Raw genomic sequence first — 13,680 nt, 5'->3', positions numbered from 1 at the left:
TTTTTTTTTTTTTTTTCAGAAAGTTAATTATATGGCCAGTCATAGAGTGACTGATGGTTTCACATCCATAAAGCACTTATAGATGACTCGTCAGACTCCAATGGCCATTTATCGATGCAAAACCATTGGTCACTCTATGGCCAGCCATGTAATTAACTTCCTGTAAATACATTATGACTGTAACCTTTAGAATGTGCTTCCTTTTCAGATATATGATCCACTGATGATATACACACACGCACACATGTATCATCATCATCATCATCATCATCATCATCATCATCATCATCATCATCATCATCATCATCATCATCATCATCATTTAACGTGTTTTCCATGCTGGCATAGGTTAGATGGTTTGACTGAAATTTGTAAGCTGGAGGGCTGCACCAGGTTCCAGTCTGATTTGGCAAGGTTTCTATGGTTGGATGCCTTTCTGAATGCCAACCACTCTAAGAGTGTAATGGGTACTTTTTACGTGCTAGGCTCCTCACCCAATTTCTTCTCAAGTCACTCCACCTCCCATCAACTTTCTAACAGCAGCTTTTTCTTGAACCATTTCCTTTGATATTTATCTTTCATCTTTATACTGTCCTCTCTACCTGAATTTTACATTGATCACCACCCACCACCCACCAAATTGCCTCTCCTTCTCTAATATCATATATCATTCACACTCCCATGCACTATGCTTATCTCTCTCCCCTACACACTGGCAGCCAACCCAATCACATGTCATCTCTCTCTCTCTCCATTGTATTGAGTTTCAACATTTATCATTTTGTTGCTTTTCTTCATATGGGCTGGTTTCCTGGTTTCATGGTGTATATATTCCTCACCTGGACAGGACAATGGTCCATTGCAGGATTACTCATTTATGCCACCTGAGTGGACTGGAGCAACATGAAATGAAGTGTTTTGCTCGAGAACACAACGCATCGCTCGGTCCATGAATCAAAACCACAATTTTATGATCATGAGTCCAACACCCTAACCATTAAGCCATGCACTTCCACTGCATCATTGACACCACACTCCTTATCCACCATTCACTACATCTACCAGTCAACCCTTGTTTTTCATTCATTACATGCATACACTCCTCACTCATTCCCCTGCTCTCACTCTCCTATACACTTTTACAGCCTTTATCCAACCACATTCCCAATTCCTTTGTCCTTACCCACTTCTATATACCTTGTGCTTTGAGGATCCACCCAGATATCATACTGATTTCAAATTTTGGCACAAGGCCAGCAAGTTTAGAGGAAGGGATGGACAATTAAATCAACCCCAGTACTCAACTGGTACTTGTTTTATCAACCCTGAAAGGCAAAGTCCATCTTGGCAGCATTTGAACTCAGAACTTCAAGATGGACAAAATGCTGTCAAGCATTTTGCCCAGTGTGCTAACGATTCTACCAGCTCACTGCCTTCCACCCAGGTATCATATTACAACTATTTGTATGTCTTTCCAACCCCACCTTGATCACCACCGCGTTACCCTTTTTAAAAAAAAATTGTGAATGGCCATGTAGCTGCTGTGGCTCCTCCTCTCATACTTTGACCCCTCCTCCCTTAGCATAAAGCCACCATTCTTAGGTTCAGGGTCTTCAAGTTGTATGGTGACTTCACTGGCACTGCTATCATCTAGTACATGCTGTTACATAGTTGGCATTAGGGAGGACATTTAGTCACCAAAATAACAATAATAAATATATATATACATAGAAATATTACATTTCTAAATCTCTCAGAGAGATTTATACAGTAACAGCATGATAAAGTGATGGTATGTTGTCAACCTAATGTGACAGTCCCATGAAAGGGGAAGAATACTACTGCTATTTAGCCCCAGGAAACACCGTTTCCGGTTGGCCATTACACATTTTCTGTGTCCTTATGTTTTCAAAGGGGAGATAAGCACCTCCACCCAGCAACCGACGGTCGTGCTTCACCACCTCATCCCAGGTCTTCCTAGGTCTACCTCTTTCACAAGTTCCCTCAACCGCTAGGGTGTGGCACTTTTTCACACAGTTATCTTCATCCATTCTAGCCACATGACCATACCAGCGTAATCGTCTCTCTTGCACACCACAACTGATGCTTCTTAGGTTCATTTTTTCTCTCAAGGTACTACACTCTGTCGAGTATGCACACTGACATTATACATCCATATATATATATATATATATATATATATGTATATATATATACTCACATACACCTTACTAAACAAGCTCAGTGGGGTTGCCAGTTCAGTTACTGATGATCTGACCATGTAGCAGGTACACACATACACAGGTGCAGGTGTGACCCTGTGGTTAGAAGTTTACTTTCTAATTTTCGGTTCAGTGGACCAGGTGACACTTGCACTTTAGGTCGATTAAAGCCAATGGATTTGATAGATGGAAACTGGAAGAAGCTCGACTCTGGGGTCGATGGCTTCGACTAATACCTTTCCTTTAAAAACTGCCGGCTTTTTCTTTTTTCTTTAATTAAAGGCTGTTATACTAAGGCGGAAAGGCGACGATAGAATCGTTAGCCATAATTTGACATGCCATCCCGATCAACGTTGTCTTTCATCCTTTCGGGGTCGGTAAAATAAAAAAAAGTATCACTAAAGTACAGAGGGAGATGACATTACTTAACTCAAATTTGTACATCAGTCGGAGACCATAGTATCAAGGGAGATAATTATGATTTTGCAGTCTCAGAGTTACATTTCTTGATTTCTTTATACATACTTCCGAGTCATTGTATTGATTTCTTTCATAGCCATAGGAATGTCAATTTAAGCGAAGGGAACATACTCGGTCTTACTGATGCAAGTACCTGGTTCGTACTTAACTCTATTATATGAATAAAAAATTAATATGGACATATCTAAACAAGTGTATACCTTCTCCTGGCTTCGTTTCTTTATCATTTTCGGAAAAATAGATATTTTTAAATGAAAATTTCAATACCTTTCAGATAAGACAAATTCCAATTATATCGGAATTTGTTGGGCAAAAATTTTTTTGTGGGGAAGAGGAACAGGAGTTTCGAATAATTCACACAAGTTGACTTTGTTTTTTCATAACTTACAGAAAAAATGATATTTTTTAAATGAAATTTCTTACAAATAGCTTTCAGATGGTATATATGACAATATCGGAAATAAATGTTAACAAAAAAAAAAAAAAAAAAAAAAGATTTAATGGTTTGTGCACACACGTACATAGTGATAAACTTCACTTAATTTATTATTTTTTCAAAATTTTAAGTTTCATTTTGTAGATATTACATGTGATACGTGCCACTATGTATGTGTGCGCGTCCCCCAATTTTTTCCCCCCACATTAAATTTCGATATAATTGTAATCTACACCATCGGAAAGGTAGTTGTAGTGAGTTCATCAAAATATTCATTTTTCTGAAAGTTATGAGGAAACAAAGTTGATGGTGGGCACACTTGTATAGGTATCCCAGAATATGGTGACTACGTTTTTCCACATTAAATTCTGATATAACTGTAAACTATACCATTTAATAAGTACATGAAGAAAATTTCATTTAGAAATACTTATTTTTTAAAAAGTCATGAAGAATCAAATTCGTGGTGTGGGGTTGCACACATGTAAGGGTATGCGAGAATATGATGACTACGATGACAATAAAAAGGACAACAATGAAGGTAAGGTTGGGCGTGGATGCTGTGCATTGTGCATACACCTATTATATTGCACTCCTAAAGCTTACCTTTCTTTTCAGTGATAGAAAATATTTCAGCTCTGATCAGTCTACAAACCTCAAATATATGATATTTTTTTTGTTAGGACGCAATCACTTCAATTTTATTTATTTATTTATTTATAGCTTTTCATTCGAGAACAAGCAAACCTAAGGTTATCCTAAGCATTATATTTCTTTTTTGAGTCTAAACTCAAAATTCTAAATGAATAGATATGAATATGGAAAAAGATGTATTTAAGTATGAGCGTATTTGGAGGCCTTTTAAGTTGTTGTTGTTGGCACTCTGTCGCTTACGACGTCGAGGGTTCCAGTTGATCCGATCAACGGAACAGTCTGCTCGTGAAATTAACGTGTAAGTGGCTGAGCACTCCACAGACACGTGTACCCTTAACTTAGTTCTCGAGGATATTCAGTGTGTGCAAGTAAATTTTGAATTAATAGCGTCTTTAATTGACTTGCAAAGCAACTATGACAAAACCAGACAACAGTAAAGTTATACAGCCAAAATCAAGTCCATAAGCAGACAGGTTTTATTTTCCTGCCCTGTCACTAATTTCCTTTGAAGTAGAACTGTAAAAGACATAAGAGACTAGTAATTGTTTATGTTCATCTTCTTATAACATGCCACTAACTATTCTGAGTTATTTCTCTTAGTTCATTTTTGTTTGATCTAAACACCAAATTATTTTGAGATAGGTGGACCTAGTTATTGAGGGCACAAGTATTGGCCATATTAAGAACACTCATAATAACAGAATATGAACTTGTCATCCAGGATACCCTATCAACTTGGTCATCTGTACCACTCCAGTGTGTTAAAGGGGATGTGTGCTACAGGAGATATGAATCACTGAATATTTTGCATCTGTTGGTATCTTTGCTGTATTAACACAGCATTGCTGTGCCACGTCTTGCCTTGGGTCCTCAACTTCTGATGGAGCCATCATGAAATACAGTGTGTCTTAGGCAGTTTAAACTTGGCAGAGCTCATCTCTCCCAGGTCTCTCTTTACTCTTTTACTTGTTTCAGTCATTTGACTGCGGCCATGCTGGAGCACCGCCTTTAGTCGGGCAAATCGACCCCAGGACTTATTCTTTGTAAGCCTAGTACTTATTCTATCGGTCTCTTTTGCCGAACCGCTAAGTTACGGGGACGTAAACACACCAGCATCGGTTGTCAAGCGATGTCCTGGGGGGGGGGGACAAACACAAACATATACATGCACATACATAAATATATATATATCATCATCATCATCGTTTAACGTCCGCTTTCCATGCTAGCATGGGTTGGACGATTTGACTGAGGACTGGTGCAACCGGATGGCTACACCAGGTTCCAATCTAATTTGGCAGAGTTTCTACAGCTGGATGCCCTTCCTAACGCCAACCACTCAGAGAGTGTAGTGGGTGCTTTTACGTGTCACCCGCACGAAAACGGCCACGCTCGAAAATATATATATATATATATACGACGGGCTTCTTTCAGTTTCCATCTACAAAATCTACTCACAAGGCTTTAGTTGGCCCGAGGCTATAGTAGAAGACACTTGCCTAAGGTGCCACGCAGTGGGACTGAACCCGGAACCATGTGGTTGGTAAGCAAGCTACTTACCACATAGCCACTCCTGCCATAAATTGATTTTTTTTTTTTTTTTTGAGAGAGAATCACCCAAGACTGGATTGGTATTATATTTATCACTCCTAGTAATAGATTGGTATTTTATTTATCGGCTGCAAAAGGATGAAAGGTAAAGGTAACCTTGGCAGGAAGTGGTCGTCATAATGTCATCATTGGTAATACACAACAGTAAGAAGGTAGAAGGTAGGCTGGTAAGCTGTGTGCTAAAGTGAGAATGACCTCACTAATAATGGTTTCAAATTTTGGCATAAGGCCAGCAATTTCGAACGAAGGAGTAAGTCAATCATATCAACCCAGATGGTACTTATTTTATTGACCTGAAAAGGATGAAAGGCAAAGCTGACCTCAGCAGAATTTGAACTCAGAACATAAAGACAGACTAGATGGTGCTAAGCACTTTGACCAGCTATCTAACAAGTTTTCCAGCTTGCTGCCTTTAATGGTCACACTAATAATGATATATATTTCTGTATTTTATTACTTCAAACAGTAGTATTCATGTATGTACTATGAAAAATTAAATTGAAAAACTTACACATTATAGTATACAAGAGAATTTTAATTTTTTACTGGGTAAAATAGAAATAATATTTTAGTTTATTGTATGATAATTGTCTGTAGTTATTGAAAAACCTATCATGGAATTACGGAACTGAATGACAGAGTTCCATGTCATGCATGGGATTGTTCTGTCTTGGAGTTCAATATTTCAGCCTTTTATAACTTTTAGCAAAACTTCAGAAAAACTACTTGGTGCAAATGTCACACCTCTTTTTAAGCATACCATTTCATTGGCTACATACCAGCTAATTGGTTGAACCATGTTTATGCAGACATTCTTGCCTTTTATGGTGATACAGTTAATTTATTGTTGCTGGTTTTACTTTTTATGAGCAAGATGGTTCAAAACTAGGCAAAAGTTTCACTACATACCACCAGAGCTCTTTGTCAGTGATGTATAGGTGCAGGCATAGCTGCACGGTTGTGAAGTTTGCTTTTCAACTGCATGGTTTTGTGTTCAGTCCCACTGCATGGCATCTTGGGTAAGTGTTTTTCACTGTTACCCCAGACCAATCAAAGCCTTCCTGTTTGCCAACTTAACGCGACAGTCCCAATAAGGGAATATACTACTATTTAGCCTTAGGAAGCTGGACCGCTTCCTGTCGGCCTTGACACATTTCCTGTGTCCTTATGTCCCAGCATTCAGGGACATGTTTCTGAGTCTTTGCTCGTCATCAGCCTGAAGTAGCATATATATATATAAACTGGTACTCCATCGGTTATGATGATGTGTGTTCCAGTTGATCTGAGCAGTGCAAGCAGCTGAGCACTCCGAAAACACACATACCCTTAATGTTCTTAGGAGATTCAATGTGACAAGGCTGATCCTTTGAATTACAGGTAATTTTTGCCAATTGAGTGGAGTAGAACATGAAATAAAGTGTTTTACTCAAGGACACAATGTACCACCAAGAATTGAACTTACAACCTTACAATTATGAGCCAAACACCCTAATACTAAACCACATGAGTTCACACACACACGTGTGTGCTTATGTATGTATATATGTGTGTGGTTGTACATGTGCATAAGTGTGTACATTTTTGTCTCATCTTGACATTACATGATACTTGTAAACTATCATATAAGCAGTATCATTTATTTCCAGTATTCAGCAAAAACATGTCTAGCCATGGGGAAAATATTACCTTGCTCAGTAAAAGTTGGAGTTGGCGACAGGAAGAGCATCCAGGCATAGAAAATCTGCCTCAATAAACTCCAACCCATGCGAACATGGAAAAATGGACGTTAAAATGATGATGGTGATGTTGATGACGGTAATGATAATGATGTATTATGCCAGAGGGTCAGACAAAGAGATAGAGACATGCAGCTAATTATATAAATAGATTTATTTATCTGCAGCAAAAGTTTAACAGAATCAATAGTTGAAAGTAAAGACTGAACAAGCTTATTTCTGTTGCAATTAATTTGGATAGTTGTTTAGCCAGCCCAGTTCAGACCCTGCTGAGCAACCTATTATGAAGAGCATTTCAGCTATGCCAATCCTGTTTCATTTTTTTTTTTTTTTTCAGAGTTAATATATCTAGGAATATGTTATTCCGTGTGTCCTTTCTATCGTGAGAGTGAATTCTGAAGGATATTAGGAGACTACTTCTAGGAAGGTGAAAGAGACCAGGTAGAAGCTCGTTCCTTGGGTTAAATTTACGTGAAAATACACATGCACAGACTCAAGCGCGTTCGCGTACACACACACACAAACAAGAAAGAAGAAGGGGACTTTTTACCTCATAACACCACGAGTAGAAGGGAGATTCTACGTGCTAGAAATAACCGTTAAATTACCATTAAACCACACATTACTGTCTGAAAAAGTAAAAGACATATTAGATAATGATACGCTTAGAAACCAATAGAAAGATGGGATGGTCACGGATAGAATACCTTTGTTTATATATCACATCAATAAGTTTTAACCTTGGGCTAAACAACATCGCATCTCATTTCTTTAAGTCAGAGACTCATATTTATGTTATTTCGTTAGTCTCTCGCGGCCTTGAATACCCTGTTTATACTTTATTTATCTTTATACATCAACAGGTTTTGGAAATGATAACGATATATGTGCGTGTTTTTAATATGCAGAAATTAAATTTATTGAGAAAGATCATAAATAAAATACAAATAAAATGGTATATAAAAAATGAAAAGTTATATATCAAATTTCGTGAAAAGCTCTTAAAAAATAAATAACATGTAAAATAAATATCAACAACATGATATTAACTGGCAATCGGAACGGTGACTCAGCATTTTAGAGCACCAGATTTCTGTTTGTTATGTAAGTTAAATTCTTTGATTAAGCTTATAGTGGTCTTTCTTGTTACTGGATTATCCTTGACTTCTGGGAAAATTAAAAGCCAACATTTATAGTCTGCAGTTTGCTAAGTTCAGCTATTGCGAACAATGACAACTCGAACGTTGTTGGCTCTTTGCCCTTCATCAGTGAGGAAGGGAGAAAAAATGCTTCGGTCGGGATTGGTTAGAGATAATTGAGCTTATCGTACACTTCCATGATTATTTTCAGCCAAAATTAACGACTATCACCTTGTTTCCTCAGATAACGGATTTCACTCTACAGTTTTTCACTTATTTATCCAATGTAATTAAACGAACTGTTTGTTTGTTGGCACTCCGTCGCTTACGACGTCGAGGGTTCCAGTTGATCCGATCAACGGAACAGCCTGCTCGTGAAATTAACGTGCCAGTGGCTGAGCACTCCACAGACACGTGTACCCTTAACGTAGTTCTCGGGGATATTCAGCATGACAAAGTGTGACAAGGCTGACCCTTTGAAATACAGGCACAACAGAAACAGGAAGTAAGAGTGAGAGAAAGTTTTGGCGAGAGAGAACAGCAGGGTTCACCACCATCCCCTGCAGGAGCCTTGTGGAGCTTTAGGTGTTTTCGCTCAATAAGCACTCACAACGCCCGGTCTGGGAATCGAAATCGCGATCCTATGGACCCGAGTCCACTGGGCCATTGCGACTCCACAATTAAACGAATATTATGATTAATTTAAACAGGATATGTCTTTTAGCATATAATTCCATCCATCGACGGACAGAGTTCAAATTGAACTGTACCCGACTTTGTTCTCCAAATTTGATAAAAATTAAGTGCTAGATATAAACAACCAGCCGATATTTGAGAATATTAAAATCATTCAGAACAACAATAATTTAATGAAAAAGAACACAATTTATTAAAGTATACAATAAGAACATTGTGAAAAAAAAAAATCACTCCCTCAATTATACATCATTCTAGAGCAGCGTTTTTCAAACTGGGGGCCCCGGCTCTTCAGTGGGTCGCGACAAAAAAGTTTGAAAAAGCTGTTCTAGAGGGCATCGAGTGCTTGTTACCCTCTTTTAAATGAAGTCGTTTCAATGGTTTTTGTCTTTTGTTGAAAATCAATATTATAACCAACATCGTAGTCTTTCAGCTTACAACATTTACAAGTTCTTCTCATAAAAATGGATTTAAAAAGACCTGTTGTTGTGTTGATTGGATCCTATAAATATGAGAAAAAGTGAAAATCTTACGATACTCAGAAACAAATGAATACGAAATTAAAAATGGGAATTGGGGTTTGATAACTATATAAATCTTGGAGTTGGTTAGAGTTTCACTACACGAGATGGAAAAATAGAATGTTCTGCCTCAAAACATTGAAAAATGCAATTAATGGGAAATCGTTTCGATCGGGGTTAGAAACCGGTTCAAGTTACATTACATGTGTTGTATTTTAAACACATATAACTATATCATGTAGTTCACAAGTTAGCCGATGTTTTATTTCAACTTAGAATTCAGTCCGGCCAAATTTGGCAAATTAAATTAAAATCACGATCGCTTGAGCTGTTAGAAATAGCAGTCAAATCTGTCGCAATAACACCCTGGCGTCTTGAAAAAGGAAAAGGGACATTGAATAGTGCAGACCTTCATACAGAGAGAAATAGAGAGAGAAAGAAAGAGAAAAAAAGAGACTGAGAAAAACAGAGAGTGAGAGAAAGAAAGTGAGAGATAGAGAAAGAGAGAGATGAATAGAGGAAGAAACTATACCATATGTATGGTATGTTTTAATTTTACGGGTCATCAATATTTGATCGGCTTCTTTTTTGTGATATAATATTAATTGCTCGACCAGCGCAAAGTGGAAATGACTCAAACGTACATTTGTGTGTGTGTGCGTGCGTATGCGTGTGTGTGCGCGTGTATGAGTATTTTGCAGCTGTCCGAACGTGTCAGCAAACATTATTGACAAAAACTCACAGCAGGAACTTTTGTCCACTAATTTGATAGATAATCTTAGTTAACCGAAGCTTTTCAACTGACGATATCATACACTTTTAGGGTAATTTTCCCCTCATTCCCATTGTGCCCCACACCACATGTTGATAATTTAAGTAACAAAGATGAATTAAAAAGGAGGGGGAAAAGTGGTAACAGGAGTAAAATGAACAACTTCTGATTTCTCGTTATATTCCCCTTGTTTGTAGTCTTTACATTACAAGTATTGCCCCATCATTTTGTACTGTTGCATCACCTTTGGGAGTAAAAATTAGTCAGCATAGTTGTTGCTGAAGTTGAAATATGATGAGCTTATAAGATCTAGTTGAGTTCCGTTAATTTTATATTATGTGCCATTTTTTCATTACCCTCTTTCGTTTAACTTAGATATTAAAAATTTTTGCTGCATTTCTGATCTTTCTGATGTCTAAGGATGGATATTGATGTGTATAAGCTTGTTTTCAAACAATTTTGAAGAACTGAAGAGATAAATTCACCTTATCTTTGTCTTACTCATTTTACCCCAGCTAAATTTGTCTTTTGCATGCTTAAAGAGAACGGTGATATTTTTTTTGAAATAGTTTTCAGATTATGTTATAGTGTTTTTAATGCATTTACAGAAGAGAATTTTGCTTAGCTGATATAGTTTTTGTAAGGTAGTGATTATTTGTAAAAAAGTTTTTTTTTCTCAATGTCAAAAATGCAGAAAATCTTACTCATTCTGCCCACCCTCAATAGATATGTACTCTATAACAAGTATTGAGTAATCCTTAAGTTAAACGTAAAATTGTTTTCTTTATATTATGTTTATGTATTTGTTTTGCAAGATTCTTGATGTGAAAGCGTACGTGAAACAGATATGGGGATGGTCATATTTTGCTGATTGAACACACGCACTATATATTTGGTCTTTCTTTCAGCTTTGTTACTATTATTTTAGTTTCTTTGTTAAGGTTCTCTCGTCACACGTTCTGCAGCCTCTTCAAAGGGAGTTCACTGAATGTGTGATGAAAGAACTTTAACAAAGAAACTAAAATGATAGAGATAAAGCTGAAGTGAAGATCAAATATATAGTGCGTGTGTTTAGTCGGCAAAATATGACCGTTCCCAAGTATAACAACGTTTTCAATATAACTCAACATAAAAATAGACATTGAGAGAGAGAGAGGGGGGGGATGCAGGTTATATTCACAAGCATGTGTTTATTCTTTTTAATTTTTATTTTAAGCAGGAGACAAGGCAGTCCATGACCTTTTACAGGGCCCTCCGAAACTGGAGGGAGGGATAGAGAAAGATATCCTGAAACCGGAAACCTGGCCCGAATGCTTGCAACAGACTGGACCCAGTTAAAAGAACTGAAGGTGCCAGGTGATGGTGTTAAACTTGGCAGCAGGTTAAGTCTATTTCCCACTTTTAGTAAACACATTTCTTACCAAATATGAAAATTTATTTCAATAAAAACACTGCCTCACTGTGAGAAGTATATACACGTGATTCGATGACATGTTTTTACTCACTGTTGCAAATAGATGAATAAATAAATAAATAAAGCTTAATCTAACTGGTTTCAGCGTTTTGCACCACTTCGTCAGAGATCGTTTTCTTATTTCTCTTGACTACAAATATACAAGTAGTTTATATTATTCATCATAAATGTAGAGAATGAGGGAATGATTAAGACGTTCGCTTCGCTGTCATTAGCTCCTGCGTTCGATCCCAGTGCTTGGGAATGTGAATTTTTTTTCTATAGCTTCGCGTCAGTTCAAGTGTTGTGAATGAAATCCGGCCATCGGAAACTGTGCAGTAGTTCGTCGGGTTGGTTGTACTTGTAATTCAAAAATGCAACCTGTTTACATGGTTTTAAGCTGATTCTGCCTGAGAATTATGTTAAGAGTACACGTATCCGCGGAATACTCAGCCATTTACTAATTCAATGAACCTGGATCGAACAACTGAATACTCATCGTCGAAACTGACGAAGATCCACATATTTACTTTCTTTTTAAAACAAAATGACTTAAAATGCATCCAGTACTGAGGCCCTGATTTGGGAGTTACAGGGTTTCGGGAAGTATGAAGTTACCTCTCAGCCACTACTGTGACCATATCTGTTCTGACCCGGTGTAGTAGCACATGCCAGAGTCCCAGTTATGATCTAATTAGTAAGTCAGTTGGGCCGATGGAACCCGTTAGCCAGAGGTCGAGGCAACCCATTTAGGACAAGGAAAATCCTGATTCCGAAACCCCGCTGCCTTGCGGCTATACCCAGCTATAGGAGAGGCTTCGGGGTGAACCTCGGTGTAAAATCGGGAGTTGGAACTTCTGAGGTACTTCGACATTGTCTACGACCTCGTTCTGGCAACTCCTGCGACGATACTGGTGTCAAATCGTGCTGTGGAGAGGGGAACACACGCTGCATGGACAACAATCAGTTTTGTATACAATACTGTCCACTCTTGGATCCTATTGAACCCCCACACTACGTTCACCTCAGTCACTGACAACGGTGTTTTAGAAGGGCGGACAACTAGGCTCTTCAGCCATGGTCATTAATGATAGACGGAGGCCAGAAAAGAAATATTAATTAATTACGTGGCTGACACTTGTACTGCTTTGCAAATTAGAACAGACTAACTGAGTTCTGTTCGAATTTGAGTCTATTATAGAAAACGAGCTACTGTTCTCTGAGGCCATGACAATAAGTAACCGATCTCTGACAAAACAATATAAATGCTGAATTCAATGTTTTTAAAAAAAAATTGTCACAGAAGAAAACAAAACCCCTACAAAACTAGTGGTCTAACTACAATCCTTTCTTTTACACTAAAAGTGTATTTACTACAGACACATGCTAGCAAGTTTAACTTGGGTACTAGTTACCCTAACGCCAATAAATTTTTGGCGAGGATAAAATTGTATCTTGAAAATAAAACGAAACAAAACAAAAGTATCCCATATATTTCATACACACGCACATATATTGCATCTGTAGACACACATGCATACATACTTATACATACACACAGACATATGGTGTATGTAGTATAAATACCACAAACATTAAGAAGGACAACACAGGAAGAACAGTTTGAATAGGGTATTACGTTAATGCTTTAACACGCACGTACACACACGCACACATACATACATTATTATTAGTTAAATAAAAGATAAATGAAAAGTGGTGCCCGTCAATTCAGAAAGATCCAAAGTTAGTCTGGTTTTTATGGTATTTTAACAAAATTAGCGCTTTCATACATAGTTTCATACATCTTTATCAGATGAGTACACTATGTACGAAAACGTTTTGTTAAAATACGATAATAAAAAACTTGAAAACCAGACTATATTTTTACTTTTTTCAACTAATGTATTATTCTATACACATTTACCCAAATTCGAATATATATATATATATATATATA

At 37.3% G+C, this 13,680-nt stretch overlaps 1 long non-coding RNA gene across 2 annotated transcripts; it reads left to right on the top strand.

Annotated features, from left to right (window-relative positions):
• The first annotated feature begins 2,847 nt into the window (after nt 1-2,847).
• On the top strand, nt 2,848-11,810 carry LOC128247691 (uncharacterized). 2 transcript variants are annotated; one of them, XR_008264054.1, is made up of 3 exons: nt 2,848-3,679; nt 7,477-7,580; nt 11,484-11,810. It is a non-coding gene; the product is annotated as an uncharacterized LOC128247691 (long non-coding RNA). The 2 variants fall into 2 exon arrangements; XR_008264055.1 differs by lacking the exon at nt 2,848-3,679 and adding an exon at nt 6,189-6,422.
• The last annotated feature ends 1,870 nt before the right edge of the window (nt 11,811-13,680 follow it).

This window comes from Octopus bimaculoides, chromosome 4, assembly GCF_001194135.2.
Source record: "Octopus bimaculoides isolate UCB-OBI-ISO-001 chromosome 4, ASM119413v2, whole genome shotgun sequence".
NCBI lineage: Eukaryota > Metazoa > Mollusca > Cephalopoda > Octopoda > Octopodidae > Octopus > Octopus bimaculoides.
The sequence above is the reverse complement of the archived record's forward strand: the minus strand, read 5'-3'. Positions and strand labels throughout refer to the sequence as shown.